Raw genomic sequence first — 7,021 nt, 5'->3', positions numbered from 1 at the left:
ATGTTATAGGTAATGCAAACATTTGACATTCATCAATTGGTTCTTAGCTGGAATATGTTCCTACATATGAGTGAATTTCCCATCTGCATCACCAATCACGGGCATCTCTTTGAGAAGAGCTGGGATCCATCATCGTGAAGAGAAGGGTAAAAACGAAACTGGGTGTTTCACGCACATTTCATGAATTTGACATAACAGATAAACTTTTACCAAAACGAAAATAAGATCTTTCATTTAAACTTTTTTGATTAATGAGACCCAAGTAATGTAAGCTGCACAATACACCATATTGCAATGTTAGGATGTATGTAACTAGCTACTTGCAAATGATTTCCTTTATGAAGGTTTGAATTTACCTACGTGTATACTTTCAGCTTTGACCACTCACTTGCTTCAGGTGTAATTGGTGAACATAGGCCAGCACTGAGCTTGTGTTTGTAGCATGCTGCTTTGCATTGTACTGATTCTGACATTTTAACTATTTCTGTACAATTGCTATTCTTTATCTCTGCTGATGTCTTGTTCAAGACATTTGGTCAATCAATGTATTTCTCTCTCAGACATGCTTAGTTTTTTCTTTCTTTTTTCATAGTATAGTGCTGTCTCTTTGAGACTCTTTTTTTCTGTTCAGAGAAAATGTGTGTGCTTTTTATGCCACCAGTAGCATCCCAATTGAATGATCTAACTCATATTTGAAGAACAGGCTTCAGATCTCATACATATGATTTAGAACATGGGAATACATGGGCTCATTCTTTTAATTTTGCATTAAATTTATTGTAAACTCTCAATCAAATCAGAGCTGACATTTTTAAAAGTAAGCCTAGTTTAACGTAAAATATAAACCACATATGGGCCTATTATGAAGAAATTCAGTTTTCCTCCAGATCTTGAGAACAATTTATCCAACCATAAATAAATGTCAGTGTTGACTGGCTCAAGGTTCAATGGTTCAAAAGAGCTGAATGTTCAAAAAACATTCTTGGTGAAGGCCTACTGTTTGCAGATGTGTTGCTGGCAAAGTCAAAGTCTTAGGGGGCTGGAGTCAAAGCTGTTCCATGGATCTGCAGGGCTCTGCAGCTCTGAGCCTACACAGCTCTGGGGAGTGCTGTAGAGACAGCAGTCTTGTCTGAGTGTCATCTGTCATTTTATGGGCTCAGATGGGACCCTCCTCTAAGAAACATGACCCAACAGAGCCAGATACAGTAGTTCCTGGGGGGAAAGGAAAAAAAAAAACATAAGCACTCTTGGGAGTTTGGATTTGTTTACAATTACTCTTATTATGACCTTATTCATCTGCATTAGATTGAATCACAGCCAGTCTCCTCTCAAACAATTGTACTTAGCCAGAGAACAGTGTTTTGTGGCTGATGTGTACAACTGTGAACAATGTGTATATATGATCATCAATGAAATGGACAAAATGAAAACTGTGCATTTGGTCCTTTAGTCAAAAGCATACGTCTAATTAATAATCACATTTAACAATCATGTTTGTCATGGCAGTCATCCCTTATTCTGACATGTGATAAGACTGCAGTACAAGATATGTGTGGCTGGTCAACTACAGACAGTAGATGACCACACAGTCTGACTAGCTGTTGATATATTGAACATAGTCTGCACTTTGCTTTCTCATGATCAGAAGCATATTCTAAGGTGGAGGCAACAGAGTTGGGAACAAAAAAGTCACAGATATCACTTGATGCAGGAAGGAAAATACCAGGAGCATTACAATATTCTAGTTCTCGTTCTGCATCTGTGTGCTAACACATATGTTTTCTTCCAGGTCGAAATTAGTTCAAAGTTGATTGAAAAACCTGTAGGACTCCACAACATTAGGGCTGCAATTACACATCCTTTAACTAATGTCTCTCATACACAAGTGAAGGCAACTGCCTTCCCTTTCTCTCTTAAGCATGCAAATCTGGCACAGATTTCACCACAAGGATCTGCCAATGAAATTACTGGCCTTTAAGTAGATTTTTAAAAAGGTTTGCAGACCCTATTTGTACTGAAATGGCCTTCAGATCAATTCAGGTATTGTGAGTAGCTGAGTGCCTGACTGCTTTGAAAGGCTGCAGGGCATTGAACTGCAGTCATTGAATGCACTTAATTTGAAGGCTACAACAGCTGGTTGTAAAAGAAAGGAAGACAAACAAATAGGTTATTTAAAAACATGTTTACAGTTTTTCACATTTGAGTCAAGTTTGATTTTTTGTTCATTTGTTCATGCATTTTAGTCTGCATAGAGGAATAGACAAGTATATGGTTTAAAAAGTTTAAAAGGGATAGCTACTGAAAAGCTGTGTTGTATAAACAAAAAATTACGCATTTATTATCAGTGAAAACAGAAGACAAATATTGAGTATCCTAAGGACTTTGAAGCACTTTAGACTGACTGTAAACTTGTTCAATCTCTGATGAATTGAAGATTGTTTTACTTCTGAATGATCTTTAATCAAAGATGATACCAAAATAAACCTCTGTTTATTTAAGAAACTTTTGATTTTAGGTGATGTGCCTGTGTATAGCAGTTATGGCTACACTTATAGCTTAAGTGAAAAGGCTATTTGACCTGGCCTCAACATAGACCCCCCTAAGTTTATTAAAGGATAAGAAGCCAGAGTGACCAAACCCCAATAAGGAATGTGGTTATAATGGGATTTTTTTTTCAGTACAGTCTGCACCATCTTGTTTTTCTGTAATGAGTTTTTTTTTCACTCAGAAAAAAAAACAATTGTTAACATCTACTGTGTACTGATTTTATTATTAGTGTTTTCCGACTTTTTCACCGAACTTTGCAATCGCTGATTGCACATTAGGCCATACACACACCTAACATGACTACATTCCCCACTACAAACTCCAGAGTGCACCAGGAAGGAGTTATCAGCAACAGAATTTAGGTATTAAAAGCACCAGAAATTCCACGACATGACGAAAGACTGAAATTAAGGACACAATTTTCTCTGTCTATCATCATTCAGAGTTTCAGCAGATTGTGAATTCCTTAAATACTGTTCACAGACACTCATCCATTAACTTGCCGGAGCTGCTATAATTCATTACATGATTCAGGAGAACAAAGTAATTGAGTTACACTTTATATACTCAGTAAAACTGATGAGAATTGAAGGTCCACAGGTTTTTATCAGCATATAAAGATTCCCAGCTGAGAACTTTGACAGAAAACTACACCCCTTTGTACATCTGCTCTGAACATCTGAGGTTCTCTGTTATTACATGTGTCATTTTAGGCTTTTAGTTGTTTTAATGCATATGGTATAACATAAAATGAAATGCTGTGTGATTTCTGACAGGTGCGTTTCGACATGAATGCGCTTGCTTGCCACCACTCTGCCATCAAAAACCATATGACTGTATATAATTTATTGCCTTGTCTCAGCCCCTGTAGTGATGAAAAATCCACTGCTTCCTGTCTAAAACTTTTATAGTACTCTTGTAACAAAGGACACAAAGGCTCAAATGAACTTTTATCAAAAATAGCACTGATCATACTTGCTATTCTTCTGATCCATTGTCCATGACAACATTGGAGAAATCTTAGAGGACCAAGGATAGCACTATTTCACAGACACTGGTGGACCAGCAGCCCTATGTAACAAAGTTGTTCAGTGTGCATTCTAAAGATGGATCATTGGAAAAAAAAATCATATCCAAAGATAACTCTCAGCCTAAAGGAATATGTAGTTGTATTCAAAGTTTGTATTGTTCCTTCTTGCCTATATATACAGACGGATCTAAGGACCATGATTTGGATAAAGTAGGTTCAGTTGTTTATGCATCAGTCTTTGATGTAAGGATGTATAAACGATTGATGGGTTCTCTGTCTATACAGTTGGAGTGCTGGCTCTTGCGTTGGCTTTGTAGTGGCTTGAAGATGGTAAGCCTTGTGGGGTTTCTGTACAGTTGGAGTCAGCGGCAGTGGAATTGTATTTTTTTCTGCTTCAGCGATCCTGCATGACCACAGAAACTTTCACATTTAGACGAAAGTCTATTGTGCAACTACTGATTTCAAACAAGGGTTGTATAAAGGGAAAAGCATAAAAAATGTAAATGGAAACAATTTTATAATAACATTATATTTGATTGCTGTCATTGAAAAGAGAACACGGAAATCATGATTCAGCAGGATAATTGTCAGAGACGTTTCCTTACATTTGAATAGTACATAGCTAGCTCCAGACAGGGCACAGTGCCATGAAAAAGCTGGCACAGTCACGCTAAAAAAGGTCAGACAGAATCCTGGACCACTAACTAGAACACGGACATGAAAATGTTACAGCCTTCTCTCTGTGGCAATGGCGAAGGCAGCAGGAATTATAAATAACTTGTAGAAGGTTTGGGTGAGGCATGAATGAAGCTCCTAGCCTTGCTTAGACGATAAGGGGTTGACAGATTGTGTCCAGCTCTTTTACCAAAAGTGGTGATATATGGTTTGTGCTGACTTTTCTCTGAAGATGTGGAAAGCTACATAAATCAACCCACTGCAATCTTAGTAATACTAGGGGCGGGAGTGTAGCATAGTGGTAAGGAGCAGGGCCTGTAACAGAAAGGTTGCCTGTTTGATTCCCCTTTGGGCCACTGCTGTTGTATCCTTGCACAAGGTACTTTACCCAGAATTGCTTCAGTAAATGTACAGATATATAAATGAGTGACATGTAAAAAAATTGTAACATATGTAAGTCACTCTAGATAAGAGCATCTGATAAATGCCAATAATGTAATGTAAAATAAATTGTATGCTTTTGGTCTTGGCCATAGGATTAGTCCAGAGTGTTGGGGTATACTGCTGGTATCTCACAGCTACCAGTGTCTAGGTGCTTCAACCATTTCTTGTGTGGGATGCAAAAGCACACAGATGGTTGTTTCATATAAAGAATTTAGCAACATTTTCAAAAGGAATATTGTGGTTCATTTGATAGTGGCTGTAATTAAATGCCATGAGAGGATGTGCCTGTGCATGTTTACATATTAAGAATACAAATATGAACAACTGGAGGTATAAAACTGAGAAAATTATCCTGTTACAATATTACTGCAGTAAATAAGCACTAATTATCCAAGTTTGGAAAAGTTTTGATTTAAATCATTTTGTTATCCATTCTATAGAATATTGCCATCAAAGATTCAACTGATGGCTAGTAACTTAAAATCAGCTTTTTTTCTATCTTAAGTAATGAAAAATAAAGGCCTTTTTTTCACCCTTCCTTTGAAAAAGAATTACTGCAAATGAAAACTTACATGCAGGCCTCTCAGCCTCCTGGTTAACCTTTGAATTGAATAACAGAAAAAGCTATTTTCACTTTACCTCACAAGCCAGAAGTGATGGCTCTCAAGGGGTTTGAAGTGTGCTGCTCGGTTTTGCCATGTCCAGCAGACTCAAATATACTGTAGATTGAATTCACACAAGGAAATACTTGCTAATTAAACTGTACAAGTGTATGCAAGAGGTGTGATTGTATGAATAATGTAGAGGACAATTAATATGCACCAGCAATTTTGTATGAAAAAATATGCTTGGAGGTACTCACTGTTTCTAAATGACTGAAATATAGCACAAACACACCATGCAAATGATGTAGTGAATGTTTGATCACATTCAAATTTATGTCACGCTTGTTTGTGCAGGATGGATATTTCTTTCTGCTGGTAACTTATCTCTGGCTTGCACTGATTAGTAGTAACAGGTATAGGTGACACTACTTAGCACTTATGGATAAATTAGGATGAATTCAAATGTTTATTTTTGTGAAAGCCTGTACTGCTGATTGACTTTGTATATGGTGATAAAAAGATTTAATGAATGTTACTTCGCTTCTGCTGTTGTGCATGGCACAATGTGCAATTGTTGAAGATAACCTCACAAAGAAGATATGGAAATACTTTGAAAGTAGTAAACAGATAGGACTCTTAAGTAAACACAGTGCAGTTGAGCTACAACGGGGAACAAAAAATCTAAAAAGTATGTTAAACCATATAAAAACTTAACTCTCTTCAACAATGCTATAGATGCCGGGAAACGCAAGAGAACTGCAGCAAATTGGCACCTCATCTTTCATAGCGTAGCCTTGTCAGTGTGATTGCATTCATGCGAAAAAGGAAGAAAGAACACCACTCCTAACTGCCTCCCTACATTTTGCTGAACGGGAACGGGAAGGGATTTCAGTAGCTGATGAAATTTGTGCTACCTGAACACAGTCCCTGCATTTACCACTCAGCTTGAAAAATGCATGCTGATTCAGCAGGTACTGCCTGCAGAAACTTGTTGAAAAAGCAGTAATTACCACTGATGCATGGATTATGGTAATTACAGAATCATTTGTCTTAATGATTTCATACAGAATTAAGAAGTAAAGTGCCTGGTTCTACAAACTCACTTCATGCCAGAGAGGAATGGAAAATTGCAGCCTGTGTTCATTACAATGCCATCGATGGTACACCCTGTAGCTCACTCTCAATAATGGCTTTTAATTTGGTGCCTTACATTATGTAGTCATTGATCTTAGCTAAGTTGGATCACATTTTAATCAGTGTGATAGCCTCTGAACCTCTTAGTCTCTGAAGTTGAAGCAGCAGCAACAAACTGTCTAAGCACCGTCTGGTACAATGCTGCTTGGCCTGGTAAAATTAAATTTTATGATGCATAGCTGTCCTTTCTGACAGGGAGTAAACAAAGCATTGTTTACACTGGACCTGGCTGATGGCATTAGGAGCTTTCTCAAGGAGCTACATCTAAGCCTGCTAAACTAAATTACACGAAATGTTATTTGATGTCACAAGACTGTTAACATGACATTCATTCATTAGTAATTGTTTTAATAACTGTAATTCATTTAGTGGAATATTTAATTTATTTGAATATGGCACTGCTAAAAATACCACCCAATTTGAGATCCACTTTCTCTCCATCTACCTCTGCTTTTCTGCTGGGAAACTGTCACTTGGAAGTCTATGGTGACAGTAAGACAAGCCTTTGACTAGGGGATCACTGATG

The sequence above is a fragment of the Megalops cyprinoides genome, chromosome 14, assembly GCF_013368585.1.
Source record: "Megalops cyprinoides isolate fMegCyp1 chromosome 14, fMegCyp1.pri, whole genome shotgun sequence".
NCBI classification, from domain to species: domain Eukaryota; kingdom Metazoa; phylum Chordata; class Actinopteri; order Elopiformes; family Megalopidae; genus Megalops; species Megalops cyprinoides.
Note: the sequence above shows the minus strand (reverse complement) of the source record.